Below are 22,541 nucleotides of genomic sequence, written 5' to 3' on the forward strand. Positions count from 1 at the left end.
AGTTGCTGCAGACCTCAATGTGCTGGTTCCCTATTAAAACCAGGTCTCTAACTTTGTGCTTAGCTCATTACTCTGTTCAGGCATTTCATATTTACTCACTTCTTTGACTATTAAATCTTGCTTTCCTAGGAGTTTTAAAACTTTTTAAAAAGTGTGTGTAAAATGCTTCACATGAGTTAACTTGTTTTTTCACTGTGGGACTTGCAGATTGTGTTTGAGGAGGCGAGGACTGGTACATCATGATACCTTGACAACCTTCCACTTTCTTTCTCTGATATGCACAAAGCATCAAATTCTGTTATTCTGTGATTTGTCATTCCCGAATGACTCTGGTAGTGTGGAAGAGATTTACTCTCAAAAGATCTACTTTTTATTTATGCATTTGTTTAAGAAATATCTTTTGACTACCTAGTTTGTGTCAGGTACTCTTTGAAGAACTGTATTTAGCATGGTGAACAAGCAGACAAAATCTCCACTGTAGTAGAGTTTTCATCCCAGTAGAAGGAGTCAGAAAACAAACAAATCAGGTGATTCCAGATTTTGACCTGTACCATGAATAAAATGGGCAGGTGATGTGCTAGAGAGTAATCAGATGGTGAAGGGCTAATTTAGCCAAGGTGGTTAGGAAAGACCTCTTTGAAGAGGTGGTATCTCAAATGAGATTTGATGGGTGAGAAGGAGAAAGCAACACAAGAAGCCTAGGAATTAGTATTCCAAATAGAAGTAAGAGCAAGCGCCAGTGTTCTTTATCTAAATTGGGAAAGAACATAGCCATAAAAAAGAATGAAATCATGCCTTTTGCAGCAACTTAGATAGAACTGGGGGCCATTATCATAAGTAAAACAAATCAGACACAGAAAGACAAATATTGCATGTTATCACTTATAAGTAGGAGCTAAATAATGTGTACACATAGACGTAGAGTGTGGAATGATAGACAATGGAGCCCCAGAAGGATGAGGGGCAAGAAGTCAGCAGATGGTGAGAAACTACTTAAGGGGTACAATGTACATCATTCAGGTGATGAATACCCTAAAAGCCCTGATTTTGCCACTATACAATCTATGCATGTAAAAAAATTTCACTTATAACTCATAAATATACACAAATCTAAAACTTAAAAAAAAATTGGGAAAGAACAAGAGGGGGCCAGTGGGAGAATTGAGAACAAGATGAAAGTAGCATAAAAGGAGATGGAAAGGTAGACGATAGATCCTGCAAGGATTTTTAGGCTGTGGTCAAGAGGCTGGACTTTATCAGAGTGCAGTGGAAATCCGCGGAAGAAACAGAAGCAGAGGAGGGGCATCATCTGATCATTCTGACTCTTGTGAAAGAAAGACTGAGATGAGTGGGCAGAGTGTGGAAGCAGGGAGACCAGTTAGCAGAGTTAGCAGTTTGAATCCTGTTTCGTCAATTATATATATATGTATTATTATATAGTAAGTCCTCAATGTCCTCAGTAGGTTATTGAAAACTGTGACTTTAAGTGAAACAATGTACAGCAGCTCCTTGAATGCCATCATTTCATCAATGTCATTTCATTATAACGTTGATGAGAAAAAAATGGTTTAGTTATGTCGTTTCATTTGAAGTTGTAGTTTCCAAGAACCTATCCATAATGTCAGGTGAAGATTTACTTTACAAAACTCCAGGAAAGCACAGAAGATAGAGATTAAACTCAATCTTTTGAATCTGGAGTGGTTTTTCACAAGGAGACCCTAAAATGGAAACTAGAGATGTAGTCGTTGTACAAAGAAGAGAAGAGTATCACAATAGCGGACAGAGTAATAACAGATTATTTTATTGGTCACTAACTGAGCAAGGCACTGGTTTAAGCACTTTATGCCAATTAATTCACTTATTCCTCATGATCCATCCTAAGAGAACGTTCTTCAATGATTCTCATTTTACAGATGAAGCATAGAGGACTTTAGTACTTACCTGAGCTTACACATTGATTAAATGGTGGTAATGTGATGCCAGTTCAGTTTGACTCCAAGGTCTTTGCTATTGACCTCTATGTCATCTGAACCATAAAGAATAAAAGCAAGTGCAATGTTTGAAGGCCACAGAGGAATTTAGCATGATTGCAATGTTAGAGCTCAGAAGACTGTATGCCAAAGTATGGTGCTGTGGCATGCTAAGTACTTGGAACTAAAGGAGACTGGAAGCCCTCAGAAGCAGCCACGTCTCTTCCTGACCATCTCCTGCCCTCTGCCTCTTACTACTCTTTCTTCATGAAAACAAGTCACGGAAACCACAATTCCTCTTCCCCAAGATGGGTCATAGAAACTAGAACTCCTCTTCCCCGAAGCAAGCCATAAAACCTAGAAAGGCCACTCTCTCCCTTCTCCCTTGAAGACCCTCATTGAGGAAGAGTCCTGCCCCATACTCAGGAGGAAAGAATGCTACACAGAGAGAGCGAGATCAAGAAGAATCTGGACAGGCCTTGCCGTGTTTCCCCCTGAGTCCATTACCACTAAATCATATCTTTTTGTCTAATCTACATGGCTACAGGCTATCCATTCTTCATCGAACTTCGGCATAAAAACAGACAGTTTCCCCTGGGTCTTTGGGTCTTCATTTCTGAAGACTCCCATTTCATGTAAAACTTGGATTAAATAGATTTGTTATGTTTTTCTCTTATTAACCTTTTATTATAGGAGTGTTGGTTGTGACCTTTATGATGGAAGAGAAAATATATCACACATCTTCACCCCTACTGCCGCTTTGAGAGAGAAGGAGAGATAAATGAAGGTGCATGGATATGCTGAGAACTAAAGTATGTTTCTTGTTACTCTGAAGACCAGAATTTACTCTGTAGTTGATGGGGGAGAAGAGGTAGTTCAGGTACTTAAGCTGATCAGGTTGCTATTCTAGAAAGAAAGCTTGGGAGGCAGAGTAAAAGAATAGATTGGATATGAGAGAAACTGGCAAAAAGTTTGAAGGCTATTTTAAGTTCCTTGAACTGTAAAATGCTAACATCTGGAAGGTATTGTTGACAACAGGCTTTAGAAGAACTGTTTCCTCCTGGGGGACAGATATTCAACCACACAGCAGGATGTGAACTATGTGTGGTCTCCAGGTAAATTTGGAATTTTTCCAGCCTTTGCTCAGGGAGAACAAAAGAAAACATTTCTCAAGGATTGACAGTATCAAATACAAGGAAATAAGTCATTGTGGCAGGAGTTACGTCCTTTACTTCTACCAGATGTTAAATGGGGCACTGCTCCTCCACTTGGGCAGGATGTAGGCCAAGGCTCAGCCCCAGGCTGTGCTTGCACCACTTCAAATGACAATTTCCTCTCAGCTATCAGAAGCCTCCCTCCTTCTTTATTTACTACAATGGCCTAGACATCAATGAGAGTTCAGCTATTGATTTTCAGGACTAAGAAGCAAACATATGGGGCTGTATACCAGGAAGGTAAACGGGGACTTCCCAATATGTCTCACTTTTGGGAAATGTGTCTGATTCTCTGCACCAAGCTTTGCGGGCACATGCAATAAATCAGAAACACTAACCCTGACATTTGATAGCAGCAGGTGATGCATCACTGATTTCCCTGGGAGAACAATACCACACTTAATTAGCTAGGGAAAAAAAAACCCTTTTTTCCCAAGAAGTAGGAGAAAACCCAAAATAGCATTATCCCAAAGATTAAATCTTTTTTCTGAAGCATTTAGCCCTGAATAGAAACAGCAGTTTCATAAGAATTCATTTGCATTGTGCGGGTGGAAAGAAACAGTATGGTGTCATGGAAAGTGCTTGAACTTTACAGAGAGGGAGATCTGGATTCCAATTCTAGATCCTCTAGGAAATCTTGGTAAATTAGGTAAACTTTGTGACCTCTAGTTTTCTAACATGCCCTGGGCTTCAATTTGCCCTCACATTTTAAAATCTAGATTCCTTAGTATAACATTCTGGCACTTTCATAATTCAACCCTAGTCCAACTTTCCATCTTTCCCTTCCACTCTTTTCTTCATTATATTCTACTCTGTAGTCATCCCAGACCACTGAATATTCCTGTACGTTTATATATTTCCCCTACTCTGTGCTGTCAACCTGAAATGTCCTTCTCACAATACCCTGCTGTCAAGCTCTCTCTTCTTCTGTCCCCAGGGGTAATCAACTGCTACCTCTTATGCACTCTGGAAGTATGGTGTTTGAGTCAGACCTCTGTTTTGCTCCTCTTTACATCTGATCGTGTTACATTTGCCGGTAACGTTCAGTTCAACAAACACTTATATTGAGCATCTTCTATGTGTCTGAGAAAGGTGCTCGTTCTTGAGATATTAATCTAACAAATACAAATTGACATCCACCAGTGCAGTGGGTACTACACTGGCTAGAACCCATTCCTGCATCCTTTGATCTTACACTACATTCTCATGGGCAGATGCACAAAAATATCAAGTATATAGGAAAATATAGTCATGGGTCACTTCACAACAGTGAAACATTCTGAGAAATGTGTAGTTAGGTGATTTCATCATCGTGGGAATATCATAGAGTATACTTACACAAACCTAGATGGTTACAGCCTACTACACACCCAGGCTATATGGTGTAGCCTGTTGCTCCTAGGACACAAACCTGTACAGCATGTTACTCTACTGAATACTGTTGGAAATTACAACACAATGAAATATATTTGTGTATCTAACATATCTAAACATAGAAAAGGTAATGTCCTGCTTTACAAGTTATGATGGCTGTGATATCACTAGTTAATAGAAATGTTTCAGCTCTTTTGTAATATTATGGGGCCAGATACATTTGTGCTCTATCCCTGACTGAAACATTGTGATGTGACACAAGACTATAAATAAAATAATGATAAATTGTGATAAGTACTTTAACAGAATAAAACACGGATTACCCCAAAAATAACAGGGTAAGGAATTTTACTTTTTTATAGGATGAAGAAGCAGAGCTTCTCTAAGAAGGTAGTCGTTATACTAAGACCTAAATGATGAAGAAAGTGCTAATTATATAAATCAAGGGGCATTCTACCCAGAAGAAAGGATGTGCACAGTCCTGGGACTGAAAAAAGTTTGATGCATAGAAACCACAATGGCTAGAATGCAGTGAGTATACAGAAGAATAGCATGTGTTAAGGCTAAAGAATTTTTGACAGGACCAGATCATTGCAGGGCCTTGTCAACCCTGGTAAGGGGGTTGAACTTTATTTTAAAAACAATGGGAAGGAGCGACATGTTCTATTTTGTGACTTACATCTCAAAGTTCTCTAGCTGTTTTATGAAAAATAGACTGCAAGAGGTTAGGAGAGTATGTAGGAAACTGTAGCAATTGCCTAGATAAGGGATGGTGGGGACTTGGACAAGACAGGTGGATATGATCCCATCCCTAACCTTAAAGAGCTTTTGTTCTGATGGAGAAAGTTATTGAACCATTCACTTCACCGAAAATGCCAGACATTTCCAAATAGAGATAATCACGTGTGCTAGGGGAGCAGGAGGCAGAAGCATGAGATCCTCATGGATGTGAACTGAGTCTTGCAAATATGTTGAGTTTCGTGTAGTTTATGTAGTATGTTACAAGACCCCCATTCCCATCCCTACCACTGCCCTGGTGTGGCCCCTCAGCATTTAAGTTTTAAGAGTAAAGCTGGAATCAAGGCATCAGAAAAGTGCCAGTGAAAGACCCCAAGCACAGGAGCTACCCAGAGAAGATTCTACAGTGAGGTGGAGAAGTAGGTAAAAGACAACCAGGAGGTGGCATATTGATCCTGGATAAAGGGAAGCCCATAGTGAAATAATGGGACATGGCATTGAAAAGAGGGAGAGGAAACAGAATGGAGACTTGAGCAGAGCACAGCAACATGACTTTTTATGCCCGCTCCAACCCTCCCACCCCACCAGCTTCCAAAGCATTGACAAATCCACTGGAACTCAATTTAAGAGTTTCTTCTGTAAATTTACTCTGAACATTCTAGTTAAAAGTCAACTTTTTCTTTCAGACAATTGTAATCTCTATCAATTTAGACAATACACTGTTTGGTTTGTATTTCCAGGCCTTCCCATTCCAAAACAACTGTGACCTCTTTAAGTGTTTTATGCTGCTTTTGCAAAGTGCTAAGCTCCTAGGAGGTTCTCAGTTTTGATTGCCTTGGGGAATTTTTAGTAGTGGTGACACCACCTAAGTTGGCATGCCACCTCCCTGGGTAGCTAATCTGGGGCATATCACCCTTTTACGTGTAGCTGTCTCTGAAATCTCTGTAATAAAACCAGGTTAGTTTAAAACAAAAAAAAAATTTAGAGACAGGGTTTTGCCCTGTCACCCAGGCTGGAGTGCAGTGGCACAATCATAGCTCTCCACAATCTGACCCCCTGGGCTCATGTGATCCTCCCTCCTCAGCCTCCCCAGTAGCTGGGACAAGTGTGTGCCACTTAATTTTTTTAATAGTCAGACACCATGGGTTTTATAATGCTTGTGAATTGTGTTTTTGTTATACTAAAAGGATACGGGAAACTTCTTATGGCAAATAATAATAATAACAACAACAATAATAAATTTTACAGCAATTAGGAAATGATGGTGCCTGACTGAAAAACAGGTAACCTGCATTCTATTTAGCTTTGGCTGGTAAAATGAAAAGGTTAGATTGAGTGTCTACATTTTTTCCTCTTCAAGGTTCTTTTATTTTTAAAGTTCCTCTTTAAGAATAGACAGTGCTCTAAAATGTTCTATCCAGCTCAAATGAGAGAACCAGGCTGACTTCAAATGTTGGCCCTTAAAAGCTGTGGACTCTATGACAGATGAAGGAGCCCCTGAGAGAGAAGAGAGCTGGGCCTTCAAAAGACATACTGGCATGAAAAGCTTCACTCTAGGCCCACACTCTCCTCTCAATATCTTCATTATTGTGTCTCGTTTCCTCCATCACTTCCGGCTTTTGCATTTTCTTGGTTCATAGTCCAGAGTTTCTCACACTTAATGCAATATATGAACCTGGGCACGCCCTCCACCATGCCTCCAAAAGCATATATATATATGCTTTTCTTTTCTTTTCTTTTCTTTTTTTTCTTTTTTTTTTTTTTTTTTTTTTTGAGATGGAGTTTCGCTCTTGTTGCCTGGGCTGGAGTGTAATGGCACAATCTTGCTCACTGCAACCTCTGCACCCCCGGGTTCAAGTGATTCTCCTGCTTCAGCCTCCGAAGTAGCTGGGATTACAGGCGTGCACCACCATGTCTAGCTAATTTTGTATTTTTAGTAGAGATGGGGTTTCACCACGTTGCTCAGGCTGGTCTTGAACTCCTGACCTCAAGTGGTTCACCCGCCCCGACCTCCCAAAGTGCTGGGATTACAGGCGTGAGCTACTGCACCTGACCAGGTATTATTTTCTTATTTAACAAATGATGAACCTGAGGCACAAAGAAGTTAAGTGATTTGCTCAACTGTTACATAGCTAAGAAATAACAGGGCAAGCTCAACCTGCTTGGCTCCAGAGGCTAGGCTCTTAACCACCATGTAATTCTACCTGTTGCTGGTTTTGCTTCTCTGCCTAGCCATAATAAGTTATTAGAAGTTTCCTATCTCATGAGCTTGCTCGTTCTAAAAATAGTTAGCATGTGTACACTGCTTCCTTCCTTTCAGGGAAGCAAGATGATGGAGTCAACGTCTCTGGTGTCAGTGAATTATCTAATAACTTTAATCTTCAGTCTTCAACTGGCGTTAATATAACTAAAAAGTTAAAGTAAGGCAAGATAAAAAGGAAAGGACAATTCTTTAAGTTTGACAAATTCATGCAGTAGTTCCTCCCAGTAAATGAATTCCTATGAGTACAAATCTTTAAAAGCTGCATTTTTTTAACTTATCATTTGACTTGATAATTAAGGTATGAAGAAATAATCTTATCTGTTTCTATAAGGTCAAGTTTTAAAGAAACACTAAAAAAAACCTAATAAGGAGAACCAAGCTGAGGAGGGCTTATCAAATTTTATCCCTCACTCCTGAACTAAAAATCTCACCCACTAAAGATTTGCAGACAAATAGCTTTGCAACTCTTTTAGCAGTTCTATCTAGGCTCATGTGTAAACAGGTAAATGTATTCACCTACATCAGTCTATAGGAACAGCTGCCCTTCATTTCAAAGGAAATAGTAGTGATAAAAATAATATCATAATGCCATGATGTTGACCTAGAAATTTAATAGGACTGTCCCACAATCTGTATAGCTCATGCGCTTTGATTGTTTTTGCAGGAGTGTTGATTGGGTTTGGGTTGAGTCATAAAATTGTTTCAGTCATTTCCTTTTAAAACAACCCTTTCATTTCACTTCTCAGTTTGTGAAGCACCTTTTACTACATTATCTCATTTGCCTTTCACATCAAACTCAGTATGTTCAAAATTGAAATGATTTCCCCCTCTCAAAGCTACTCTGCCTTTAGTGTTCTTTATTCCCGTAAATCCACCCTCTATCAATGTCTCTCACTCTGTTCCTCTCTCCATCCCTCACTGCCCTAGTTTAGACTCTCTTTACTTTTTAGACTTTCTCCCCTGGAACAGATGTCATCATTTCTCTTTTAAGCAGAAATGACCCTGTTTTAAAGGAAGTCTTCATGCAGAACATTAGTGCATAGTACAGAGTGACATGAAGCCACTGGAGGGAGGGAAGTCAAGGGGAGTTTTCCACTCCCTCAGGACATTCTCTGAAAGTGCTAAAGTTTTATTGGAACACAGTTATGCCAATTTATTTAATTTTTTGTCTATGTCTGCTTTCATGTTACGATGGCAGAGTAGAGAAGTTGCAACACAGGCCGTATGACTCACAAAGTCTAAAATATTTACTTTCTGGCCTTTTACAAAAAAAAAAAAAAAAAATGATGACTGCTAGTCTACAAAACAGCAATAATATTCTAAATGGACTTCCATGTTGACTTCCCTCTTCCTAATTAAACAAATTATTGTCATACTCTGCCTTGAAAAGTTAATACTACTAAGTTTCTACAAAATAAAGTTCAAATTTCTTAGCTAAGACTATCCAAAACATGACATCCAAGTACTATTCTACATTAATTTCTACTCCCTTCACAAACACTCTAAAATATTTTTCTCTTTAAATTATCTGTGCTTCCTGATACCCAAGTCATTTCTACTAGAAGGAAAAACCTCCTCCACTTTATCTTCCCAAGTTTGGTGCTATCCAACCTTCAAACTCAATACCCCTACAGGAAGAGTTTTTGAAGCTATCAGTTAAAAAGGGACCTCGTTCTTTTAATTTCCCAAAGTATTTTTATCAATTCGTATCTGGTGGGATTGAGCAATTTCTGACATATATTTAATTATGTATATACTACTGTTCTTTTTGTTATTTTATAAACTTATTGATAACAAGAGGCTGACACCATTTCAATCTTGTGGAACCTACTGGTTTCTAGCGTGTGTCTTGCATTTAGTAAGATCAAGCTAAAGAGTTGCTGAATGAACAAATTTGAAGATTAATAATTATTTTAACATGTTTTACAGAGGAGAAAACTAAGAAATGAGATGTGTATCAATCAGGACAAACTGGCTTAAACTGCAGTAACAAACAACCCCCAAATCACAGTACACTTAAAAGAACAAAGGCTCGTTTCTTGTTCACTGAATGTCCTTTTATATCAAATATGACTGTGTTGTTCATTGTCGTCTTTGCTGCAGAGTCCAGGCTACTGGAACAGCCTCTGTCTGAAACAGGACTGATACTCATAGCAGAGACAAAGAGAAGGCATAGCGCAATATGCATCGTCTCTGAAAGCTTCTGTTTAGAAGGAACAAACATTAGTTCTGCTTATATTTCATTATATATTTCATTGGACAAACTTGATATCAAAAAGGCAGGTAAATAGAATCTTCCCCCTATGATATGGTTTGGATCTGTGTCCCCACCGAATTCCATGTTGAAATGTAATCCCCAGTGTTGAAGGTGGGGCCTGGTGGGAGGTATTTGGATCAAGTGGGTGGATCTCTCATGAATGACTTAGCACCATCCCTTTGTTGATGAGTGAGTTCACATGAGATCTGATTGTTTAAAAACATGTGGAACCCCCCAACTCTCTCTCTCTCTCTTGCTCCCCCTCTGCCATGTGAGACACCTGCTCTCACTTAGCCTGCTGTCATAAGTAAAAGCTTTCTGAGGCCTCACCAGAAGTGAGTAGATGCTGGTGCGATGCTTCCTGTGCAACCTGCAGAACTGTGAGCCAATTCAACCTCTACTCTTTATAAATTACCCAGACTTGGGTATTTCTATACAGCAATGCAAGAATGACCTAATATATCCTAAGAGGGGCAACAAATATTTTTGAATAATAAGAAAATATACCACAAGGAGTTTATCTTTTTATTTTTATTTATTTTATTTTATTTATTTATTTATTTATTTTATTTTATTTTTTTCAAGACGGAGTCTCGCTCTGTCGCTCAGGCTGGAGTGCAGTGGCCGGATCTCAGCTCACTGCAAGCTCCGCCTCCCGGGTTCACGCCATTCTCCTGCCTCAGCCTCCCGAGTAGCTGGGACTACAGGCGCCCGCCACCTTGCTCGGCTAGTTTTTTGTATTTTTTAGTAGAGACGGGGTTTCATCGTGTTAGCCAGGATGGTCTTGATTTCCTGACCTCGTGATCCGCCCGTCTTGGCCTCCCAAAGTGCTGGGATTACAGGCGTGAGCCACAGTGCCTGGTCTATTATTCAATTTTTTTTTACACCCTTCCTCCTCTCCCTCTACAAGGAGTTAAATGATTTGTCCCAAATCACACAACTAGCAAGTGACAGGATGAAAACTTGAAAGGAGATTATTTGACTTATAAATCCAGTTTCTCTTCATTTCATCATAAAGCAGACTGACTATCAGAGGGAATAATGGAGTGACTATGAAGCAACCGAACTCTGATGCCCTTAACTGACCCAGCAGCCAAGAACATCTGAAGAGGCGGAGAACAAAGGAGATAAGTGATTTCTTAAGGTCAGTTCTTTTAGTATATCAGTATTGGAGAGTCAACTGTTGTGGCCATAGATGGAAATACAGGAAGCGACAGCTTCTTTGACTGTTGATTGCCTTAAGGGGATGCTAGAAGCAGTGAGAATGCAGTAAATGGAATAAAGCTCCAACTGCATTAACTGGACTCCAAATATTATTACCAGCATTCAAGAGTGAAAAGGCCTGGGGATGCCTGATAGCACAAGGATTAGACAGACATAGTAAGGCTGAGGGTGCCTTTGCTCATATATCTTTTTTAATTTGTTAATTTTCAAATCAATGGCAAATTACTTCAATTTAGTCTGTATAATCAGAGCAGGTTTCTGGCTAGTTCTATGAAGAATTCAACAGCTATTGAGTTTCTACTGTTTCAGGTATTATGTTAGGCCCAGGGAACAAGATAGATATAATCCCTAATCTCATGGAGATTATAATGTAGCACAAAACACAGACATTAAGTAACACATCATTTCAAGGGTGTTGAAAACAAAAGAGGAGGACCAGAGTTGTACTGGACACTATTGGTGCTCTGACAAGATTCTTCTGAAACCCTGGAATTGTTTCTGTGAACTTCTCTCCCAGCTTCTGAGGGCCTTTGCTTCTAATTGCCTGCACCTGATTGTTTTCTGGACCGCTGCCTTCAGAACACTGGAGCGGATTGCCTGCAGGCATAGAAAGTGGGAGTTGCCTAGGAGTTTAAGTGCCCTTATCCAGTGATTGGTAGGAGAGTCTAAAATCCCAGCCTTCTTGCCTTCTGGGAAAACAAAGTTAGGGGCAACATTTACACTACAGAGTTATCTTGATCAGGCTGAATATGAGCCTTTGATGACTGAACCCTTGCTGGATGTTGTGGCCATTAAGAATGCACCTCACCGACCTCCAGCTATAAAGAGCATAATTGACTGATGGCCCCAGCTGCTGCTTCTGAACTCCATGATTGAGTTTGTCCCAGGGCTGCACTTCCCCCAGGCTGTTCCCAGCCAACGACTGAGTGTGGCAGGGACACTAAGACAGGTCCATTCCCAGGAGGCCCAGGATTCCTATGACAGGTAACTTTGGCTCAAGAACTACTTGAGAGCCTCAGTCAATTTTTCTTACACTGAAGAGGAGTCTAGGATGCTCCCACCACCCTTCATTGCCTTCTTCCTTCACATGGACTCAGACCTGTATCACAGCCTTATGGCTTTTTTCAGCCCATTCTGATGACCCCCTGCCAATTTACTCTTATAAGCATTTCCCTGATAAAATCCTCAGATGCTTAATTCCATCTTGGCATCTGCTCCTCAGAGGATCCAGACGAACACATTGGGCTTCCCTACCCTTACTCTTCACACGCACTTCTTTATGGTTTCTCCTGCGGGCACTTGCACATGAATCCTCATCTCAGGGTCTACTTCTCTGGAATCCAATGTAATGACAAGGGCTCCACGGGAATACATAATAAATGAATCTAATCAATTACCGTTAACAGTTGTGTTGAAGTTTGAAAGAATAGTAAACATTAATAGGCAAAAGGATGGAAGAGGCAGGATGTTCCAGGTAGAAGAAATATCATATTAAAAAGTTAGGAGGCAAGAGTGAGAATGTCAGAGTCAAAGACAGGAGCAATTGGAGCAATTAATAATGAATGTAGTGATAGATGAAGAAAGAAGCCAACTATGAAGAGCCGGGTTGACTGTGCTAAGGAGTTTCAGCTTTCCTTAAGAGTAAAGAGCCATTGTAAGACTTTAAACAAAGAGACAAAAGGATCAGATTTGCATGTTTAAAACATCATTCTGGAACATGAATTGCAGGGTAGCATAGAAGAGGGGAGAGCAGATAGAAAGTAATGCATTGGTCTGGTGTGGGACTAGGGTGGCTCAGACTAAAGCAGGGGTCAGCAAACCATAGCCTACAGCCTGTTTCTGTATGGCCCAAGGACAAAGAAAAATTTTTCATTTTTAAAGGGCTGTTGCAATGTACTGAATGCTTGTGACCTGCCTCTTCTAAATTCATATGTTGAAGCCCTAGCCCCCAGTGTGATGCTATTAGGAGGAGGGGCCTTTTGGAGGTAATGGGTCATGATGATGGGACCCTCATTAATGGGATTAGTGCCCTTACAGAAGAAACTCCAGAAGGGATTTTCACCCTCTTTCCACCATATAAGGACACAAAGAGAAGTTGGAAACCTGCAACCCAGAAGAAGGTCCTCATCAGAACTGCCCATGCTGGCACCCTGATCTTGAACTATCAGCTTCCAGAACTGTACAAAATAAATTGTGGTTGTTTATAAGCCACCCACTCTCTGGTACTTTGTTGTAGCAGCCCAAATTGACTAAGACAATTGGGAAAACAATAACAGCAAAAATGAAGAAGAATATGTAACAGAGCCCATATGTGGTTCTGAACCCCTAAAATATTCCCTGTCTGATCCTTTGAAGGAAAATATGTGTGGATCATGGACTAGAATAATGACAATGGGAATGGGGAAAACTGGTTGGATCAAAGAAATAGTTTGGAGGTAAAATCAATCTGTATTTTTAATCTATTGTGTTTGGGAACTGAGAGAAAATGAGGCATCAAAAAATTATCCTACATTGCAAACTTGGGCAGTTGAATGGATGGAAGTACTGTTTACTGAGGGAATACGAGATGAGAAGCTAGTTTGAGAGAGCCTGCGAAACACCCACACTGTATCAGAATTTACCTTTGCCCATTTTAACTAAATTCAATTCAATAGTTTTATAGTGCAGACTACACAGATGAGCAGTTGCAATCTGTCCTCCAAAGCACTTTACAGTCTTATGACAGGAAGAAGTAGCAAGTAAAGTTAAACATAACACAATACAGGCTGGGCGCGGTGGCTCACGCCTGTAATCCCAGCACTTTGGGAGGCCAAGGCAGGTGGATCACCTGAAGTCAGGAGTCCGGGAGCATCCTGGCCAACCTGATGAAACCCAATTTCTACTAAAACAATACAAAAATTAGCCAGGCATAATGATGCATGCCTGTAATCCCAGCTACTCGGGAGACTGAGGCAGGAGAAGTGCTTGAACCTGGGTGGTGAAGGTTGCAGTGAGCCGAGATCGCACTACCACACTCCAGCCTGGGTGACAGAATGAGAGTCCATCTCAAATAAATAAATAAATAAATAAAATAACACAATACAGAATAGTATCAGGTGAGTGTCATAAGATAGGTACAAAATGCTAAGGGAGTTCAATGGAGCAAGAGAAAGAGAGAGATTGAGATAATACCCATTTAGAAAACAACAGAAAGGACTTCATCGATGTGTCATTTTAAGTAGTCCTTGAAGTATGACTAGGATTTCAAGAAATAGAGCATATATATATACACACACACACACACACACATACACATATATATATACACACACACACAAAGATAGATCTCTAACCATATATATATTCACACATACAGATAGATACCTAAATAAATAACTATATGTATATAATGATAACTATATATACATAAAACTTTAATCCCAGGACCCCTCTTGGTGCCACTTTTAAATATCCACAGAAAATCAAGGAAAAAATTATTGAAAATTCCGATCTTGAACATTATCCAGTTTATAACCAACTGCTGCATTTATTAGAGTCCTCCTTTCTCTGCTATCCACTTATCTTACATCCTCAGCAACTTTGAACTCTTCATCTATTCCACTTACATCCTCTCCAGAAACCTAGCTGTCTCAAAAACCTTGATATTTTCTTTCCCATGCTCCTTCTTCTTCTTTGACCAGTTGAAGCCCTTGTCATCTGGTTTTGCTTCACAAAAGCCTGAGAAGTACAACGACTGGGGCAGAATTCTTTTCAAAGGACTAAGTTTGGGGTAGGGGCAGATGGGGGGACTCACCTGTTAAGAAATACCTTTTCTGTCCCAAGAAAATAGAGGGGGCATCACTGAGGTCTGTGTTAGGAAGTTTAATTGGAAGCTGAGTAGAATAAGTAAAGACTGACAGTACGTGTAAGGATACTCTGTGTAGGTTTGTCCTACCAGGTTTCAGTAGGTGTTACGGTATGTGGCGTAGGGACTGCACTATTTGGATACAAGAGAGAAACAGAAATGACTGCACTTCATGAGCTGGAAGAAGAAAGGGGGCAGGTAAAACCAGTATTTGCTGAACTCTATATACCTTATTTTTGTTGTTGTTGTACTGTTGAAGCAGTATTCAACTTTTGGGAGAAAAAGGCAGGTCATGGGGGAAAATATTTCCATCAGAGACTTATTTTTTAAAACCCAGAGAGGGATCTAAAATCAGCATATAGTTGGCCCAAGCTCTATCTCTGGGCCCTTCACCCTACCTCTGAGGACCCTACTGCACTGATAAATGAGAACTCACATTCATGCTAATGTTCCTTCAAGCCACTGAGTCACCAGAGATTCAATTATGCTTTCCACATTTTCCATCTTAAGGCAGAAATGGACTAATGCATTTTAGAAAGATATTTGGTAATAAGTCTTGAAGCTAGGATGTTTTTCATTTTAAATGTCAGGTAATTGAAAAATGTGACCATGATTATTATTAACTATATTTCCTGGTCTAATTCTATTTAAAAAGTTCAGTGCTAAGTTTCATGGCTGTTTTGAAGGCAAAGAAGATAGGGCTCCTAATCTCAAAAATAGACATTTATATAAATAGTGACATGAAAAGAAAGGGAGGGGAAGAAGGAACATTGAGAATGTGAGCAGAATGTGATACAGATAACCTCAAATGTCTCATCTAGACATCGATGCTATCATGAGTTCCAATTTTAAATCCTTTCATGATTCCAGAAGCAAAGTTAGTATCTTACTCAAACCCAGAGGTAGAGAAGTTATTAATTCCAGTATTATTTTATTTATTCCTTGTCTTTCTGTTGTGTCATTCTGGGTAAAAGGTGCGATGAAAGGAGAAAGTGTTAACAATGGGAGAAATTTGTTGCCTCTCTCTTTTTTTTTTTTTTTCCAAACTCTACTTTTATTCAAGCACTCCATTCCCCTCGGCTAATCTAGACACCTATTTTTCTTTATCTGACCCTAATCACTGCTATTTCTCCAAAGAATAGGCATTTATTGAGCATCTAGTATATTCCAGGTCCTTCCAACTTACGAAGAGAGAGACTGCTTGTCTCAAGAGACCAGTAACAATAGCCCCTTGCCATTTTCAGTGTTTATTCCATTTCCAAGATGATTCCGCACTTTGATTAAGGAAATGTGTCTATTTTTCCTCCTTTGGAGGAAATGGAGATGAGTTTGATGTTGGAGATATTTGAAGAGGAAGTGCATTACTCTTTGATTATTCATCCAAAAAAGCAAACTGGGGATTTTTCTTATTCTGTACGAAGTCTTTCATCTGCCTTTCATAGTCAGAGAAAGAATGAATGGCTTCGACAGAAACTTATAAACAAAATGGAGTGAGATATCTTTAGAGATCCCAAAAAAAGAAAAAATATACATGGGCCATGTCTTATAGGTTCAGAAAACTGGCATAAATGTCAGGAAAGCTACCTCCTCTGCCCCGACCCAGGCCCTAGCACAGTGCTCATGCGCTTCTGCACACATATTCTCATGAAGCTTTCACAGCAAGCTGTGGGCTAGGTGTGTGGTGAGAGGACGGAAAACAATCTTGAGCCTGTTTTTCAGCTGAGGAATCTGAGATTCAAGGAGGTTAAGCTGGGGATTACTGAAAATCGCTAAGCTAGTAAAACTGAGGTCCAGACCATCTGACTCCAGCTCCAGTGCTCCTCCCAGTAAATTATAGCTGCTACCCGAAATGAGGCCTCTTGGAAGCCCTGTTAGAGACAAACATAGAAATGACAGGGACCTTTTGACAATGACCATCCAGTTTCCGCTCTACTTTACAGAAAGATCAAGTGGGAAAATGCACTAGGCTATTAGAAATTATGCCACTGGAGCATTGTTGATGAGAATTGTGAGTGATTTAATCTGCTCGGAGACTACTGAACAACATCCAACGTAAGGTTGCCATGACAATGCCACTCTTATCTTAGTGATTTTAAACAAAAATATCTCAAGGGCAGAGTAATTAGGTAAGTAGAGCAGTGAGTCTGCGTTGTTTCATGCAGTCATTTTTCAATGATTACCATTTTATTGTTGTGCCTTGTACTCTCAGGTCCTGCCTAATATAGCAAATCTCCCTAGAGCAATGAGCATGTGCGTGTTTGTGTCTGTGTCTCTGTGTGTATGCATGTGTATGTGATATGTGGGTATCATGGGGGTAGTATTTTTAATTAGTTCCTGCCCCCCAATACCCTTTAGCAAGTGGCACCATATGGCAAACTCCCACTCAAGTGCAGATATGACAAAAGAAGATGTGGGACTGTAAGATACACAAACTCAAACTACGCTTCTCGGGGGTTATGAGTACATGTATGGGAACAATATTTGCTTGTGCCTTGTTTTTTCTTTTTAAATTAAATTCAAATGCATCTCGATATTGCTTGTTCCAATTCCCTCTGACTCAGATTGTCATTTCCCAAGGCTTCTGAAAGGTTTTTTGCTTCTATTTCTAATGCCTGGCATTCCAACCCACCCAATCAGGCGCCACTGCTAACCTTCCCATCCTCTGGGCCCCGGAAATCTAGAACTCTCTCCTTGAATTGCTTATTCATCCCAGGAGAATGCTGCCAAAGAGACTATCTAATTCCCTGAGCTTTATCCTCCATCCCCTCCCAACACAATTTTAAAACCACTGGTATTTATCGAACACTCGCTACGTGCCAGGTCTTTAGTCAGGCACTTCAGGTATTTTATCAGTTAGTCCATCCTCATGATAACAAATATGAGAAACTGAGACTCACAGAAGTTAAAGTCTCAGAATCACATGGCTATTAATTCGCAGAGCTGGAGTATAAACTCTGGGCTGGCTAAACCCATTCTTTTTATTACACCATGCCGCCTTACTTAAGGAGGGCTTGTATGTTTAAGATATGAAAGCGCCAATAGCTCATTCCCCCTGCCTTGCTTTGGTATACTCTATAGCTCTTTAACAATTGTATCTATTCATTTCAACTGGTGAGTCTCACTACTGCTTTCCTGAAGACATTTGGCAATGTCTGGAGCCATTTTTGGTTGTCACAACAGGGGAGTGCTACTGGCATCTAGTGGGTTAAGGCCAGGAATGCTGCTAGTCATCTTGCAATGCACACCACAGCCCCCACAACACAGAATTCTCCTGTCCAAAATATCAACATGGTTTAGGTTGAGAACAGACCTGCGGATTTAGACAACCCCTGTGGATTCTCAGACGCTGGGTAGTATTGCATGCACCCTCTACTTAAGGAATTCAGTTCACTGAAATCTTCCTGGTCTTCAGTCAGGTAGAACACAAGCCTATGCCTGGGAGGGCTCTGAACATTTTTGTTTCATTAGAGCCCTTTGTGGGTGTCAACACAAGAAACACTACATAGTGGACAGAAAAATAAGAAGTATCATAAAATGATGTAATAACTTTCCAGTGGACACATAGGAGACACAATATTTGTCTAGGGAATCAGAGGAAGTTGCCTTCATAAAAGTTGTGATGCTCAACCTGAGACATGAAACGTAGGCAGGCACTCTTCAGCTGCACAAGTGAAGGGTCAGGTGTTCCAAGAAGAGTGCAGAATGAGTGTTATATCTTGGGGGTGTGAAAGGGCATAGCTCGTATGGGAAGAAGTATGCTCCAAGGGCCTAGAGCGTGGGGGAGTGCTAAGACACGAAGCAGAGCAGGTAGATAGGAATTTCATCTTACAGGGTCTTGTGTGGAGCTTCAATGTTGTCTTCTAGGTGTTGGGGAGCTTGCTCTACTGGCTCTCAGTTTCCTTTTAGTAAAGGCATGATTATCCCAGCCTAAGGACCAGCTATATATCGCCATCCAATAACTGCTCATAAGAATATATTCATTTCTTAAGGCTGTCATAACAAAATACGGGGTGACTTACAATAACTGAAATTGACTCTCTCAAAGTTAGAAATGCTAGAAATCTGAAATCAAGGTGTCAGCTGGACCAGGCTGTCTCCGAAGCCTGTAAAGGAAGATCCTTCCTTATTTTTCTAGATTCTGATCTTTGCCAGCAATCCTTGACATTCCTTGGCTTGTAGATGCATTGCTCCAATCTCTGCCTCCATGGTCACATGGCATTCTCCTTCTGCATCTGTGTCCACATTTCTCTCTTCTTATAAGGACACCAGTCATATTAACTAAGGGACCACCCTAACCTGGTATGACCTCATCTAACTTGATTACACCTGCAAAAATCCTATTTCCAAATAAGGTCACATTCAAGATGCTGGGATTTAGGACTTAAACGTATCTTTTTGGAAGGCAGAATTCAACCCACCACAACTGACGAGGTCATCATAATTTCCTGCTTATAGAGGTCAAGCCTCTCTGACCTGTGATTAACAGCTTTTTGCTGGGACCACTGATCAGAGGACACTCTACGTCCAATTTTATACTTGTGTTACAGTCTGTGAAATGAGACAAACAGAACCTGTGCAAGTTCGGAGAAATCAAAGGAAATCATGTTAGAGACAGACCAACTACAGTGATACTTTACAAAGTTGAGTCTGATAGAATAAATTGTGGTCCTATATTTGCAGGACTATCATCCCGGCTTTTTTAGCCATGTAAGATGTGCTACAAAGTGTTTTTATTCCTAAAGAAGTGGTCCCACAGGGGAGATTAAAAGCAGAAATTATTATCAGCATTATCTGAAACAATGTAGCCACAATTGTCGCTAGGTACTGCCTTTAGAATGTCATTGTTGTTTTGTTCTGTTGGTTTTCTGTTTGGTTTCCAAAGCTGTCATCCAAACACAAACATTGCCCTCAGGAACATCCTGTAGTTTGTTTCATGCCTCGTGGGACTCTAGCTTGTCAGAAAGCACAGTGCAGTGACTAAGGGAACAGTAAAGCACATTGGAATGGACTCCAGTCTAAGAATTTGGACTGTGTTGGAACTGTCATGAACTGCCATGACCTTTAACAAGTCTCCTTCCTCTTCTAAGCCTGTTTATCTATCTAAAAATTAGGACTATCACTTAACAGCATTATGCAAAACTGATTTCTCTAACGTTCAACTTCGGCTGTAACTCAGAACTTGATTATAGTTAGCAATGTGGTATTTATCTTTCATTATTGCCCTAAATATAATCTCACCTCATTTATTCCATGTAATTAATCACTAATTCTTCTTTGTACAATTTATTAACTTTCTTAAGGGGAAGTTGACATCTTACTTTAAAAAAATCAACCCGGACCATCAGGCATATCCCCCCATATATCTCAATATCTACTATCCCTGCCCAGTCCTCAAATTTGACCCCATCCATATAAGAATGCCTCAATACCAAGTGTTCTCTGAGCAAAGTGAACTATGCTCTAAAAAATGAAGTTATAATACATTCTTAATCCATTCAGTTTACTGTTATGTGTTAAAAGGCTCAAGGCAGTGCTTCCCAATGTTTATATGGCTCCGGGACTGAAACCTCTGTCTTCCTACTTAAAATAAAGGGCACACACATGGGAAATTTGGCAACATTAAGAAGTCTCCCAACTTTGTTTTCCATCCTGTTCTCCATGCGCTTTAGATATTCTGATGCCCCTTTAGCCCCATGAAAATCAGAAAAGAACTTGATACTATTTATTTATTTTTTAAAATGTTGCTGAGTACTTACCCTAGTACTGGGATTACAAAGACCAATCAGATATCATATTCAAATCAAGAAGACCACAGTCTAGTTGGGGCAAGAAGTCAAGAAAATTAATAAGGTGCCACAGGAGTGGGACAGTTGGGGGCTCAGATAATGGTCAGTAATTTGCCTCCAACGATGTGACTCTCGCATTGAGTTCTAAAACACAGTCAGATGTTTCCAAATATGTAACCTAAATAAAAACATATTTCAGACAGGAAGCATTCCACGGAAAGGCAAAAGGCATTGAACTGCGTGTGTATTCAGAGAATAGTGAACTGTTTAGATCATGAGGCAAGAGTAGAGCAGCAGGTTAGTCTACAGGGTTTGTCTATCAGACACAGCAGGCTAAGAAACATGGGCTGGGCATGGTGGCTCACACCTGTAATCCCAAAACTTTTGGAAACTGAGGTGGGCTGATCACCTGAGATCAGGACTTTGAGACCAGCCTAGCCAACATGGCAAAACCCTGTCTCTACTAAAAATAAAAAATTAACTGGACGTGGTGGTGTGCACCTGTAATCCCAGCTACCTGGGAGGCTGAAGCAGGAGAATTGCTTGAATCTGGGCTGCAGAGGTTGCAGCGAGTCAAGATCACGCCATTGCACTCCAGCCTGGGCAACAGAGTGAGTATCCATCAGAAGAAAAAAAAAAAAGAAAGAAAAGAAAAAAGGGAAGGAAGGAAGGAAGGAAGCAAGGAAGGAAGGAAGCAAGGAAGGAAGGAAGGACTTGTTCCTCGTTCACCTTCAGGTTTTATGCTTTAGAATGATATCTCTGGTAGAACTGCAGTAAGAGAATAAGAGTCGAAGCCAGAAAACAAGTAAGAAAATGACATACATCTGATCCTTATTTGGAAATAGCATCTTATTAGTGAGGAGGGTAAGGAGAGAAAATAGAGGGAAGGGGAAGTAAGATCCAATCAAAAAGCTTTGAGTGAAAGGGAGGGATCTTAGATAGGCACACAGGGGAAGCATTCTAGGAACTGTCCTGGATGCTGATTTTACTTCTGGACAAATTGAGATTGAGTTGTCTGAACATTGAGTGGAAATACTCCTGGGGTGTTGGAATTTGGGAGAGAAAACAGGATGGGAAATCTTAATACACGTACTATAAAAGCTATTTCCCTCCTCTCATTCCCTTTGCTCTTTCACTTTTCTAAATCCTGTTTATCTTTACGAAGATCCAGATAAAGTTTCATTTATTCTTGAACTTTCTCTCAAATACTCCAGTCCATACTGATCTTGCTATTCTTTAAATTCAGTTGTGCTTATAACCAACACTATGGCAAAGTACATTCTTATTATTTAATTATATTGTATATGTTCATACAATATATGTGTACACATATAATTTATTAATGCATACAGTACATACGTTAGTAAAAATATGTACATTTAATTATATTGTATATGTTGATTTTGACTTTCTGTAAGCCACCTTTGGCAACAGGCTCAAACCCTAACATTTCTTTTCATGGCTTAGGGCAAAAATACAAACGGCAGCACACATATTATGTGTCTAAATCAGCCTCTGGTCCACAGACTCCTAGGGGTCCCTGAGTCCTTTTTAACTCTGTTGACGTTTAAACTGCTGCTTGCAAAGAAATATTGTATAAAGGTGCTGATATCTTTGCATGAATCGAGGCACCAAATTGTTCTTGTAGTCATATTCTTTACTCACAGAAAATAAATAAAAAGCAGGTTTCTCTAAAAATTTTCCTTGGTAAAAACAGTAAATAGTAAAATTAATTTTATTAAATCTTAATCTTTGAGTGCTTGTCTTTAATGTTCTGTGAGATCTTTTAAATATACTGTAAGATGAAATGGAAACTTCTCATAAAGCACTTTGCTGCAGCCTAAAATAAATGTTATCTGCAGGAAAAGCAC

This window comes from Chlorocebus sabaeus, chromosome 25 (assembly GCF_047675955.1).
Source record: "Chlorocebus sabaeus isolate Y175 chromosome 25, mChlSab1.0.hap1, whole genome shotgun sequence".
In the NCBI taxonomy this organism is placed as follows: domain Eukaryota; kingdom Metazoa; phylum Chordata; class Mammalia; order Primates; family Cercopithecidae; genus Chlorocebus; species Chlorocebus sabaeus.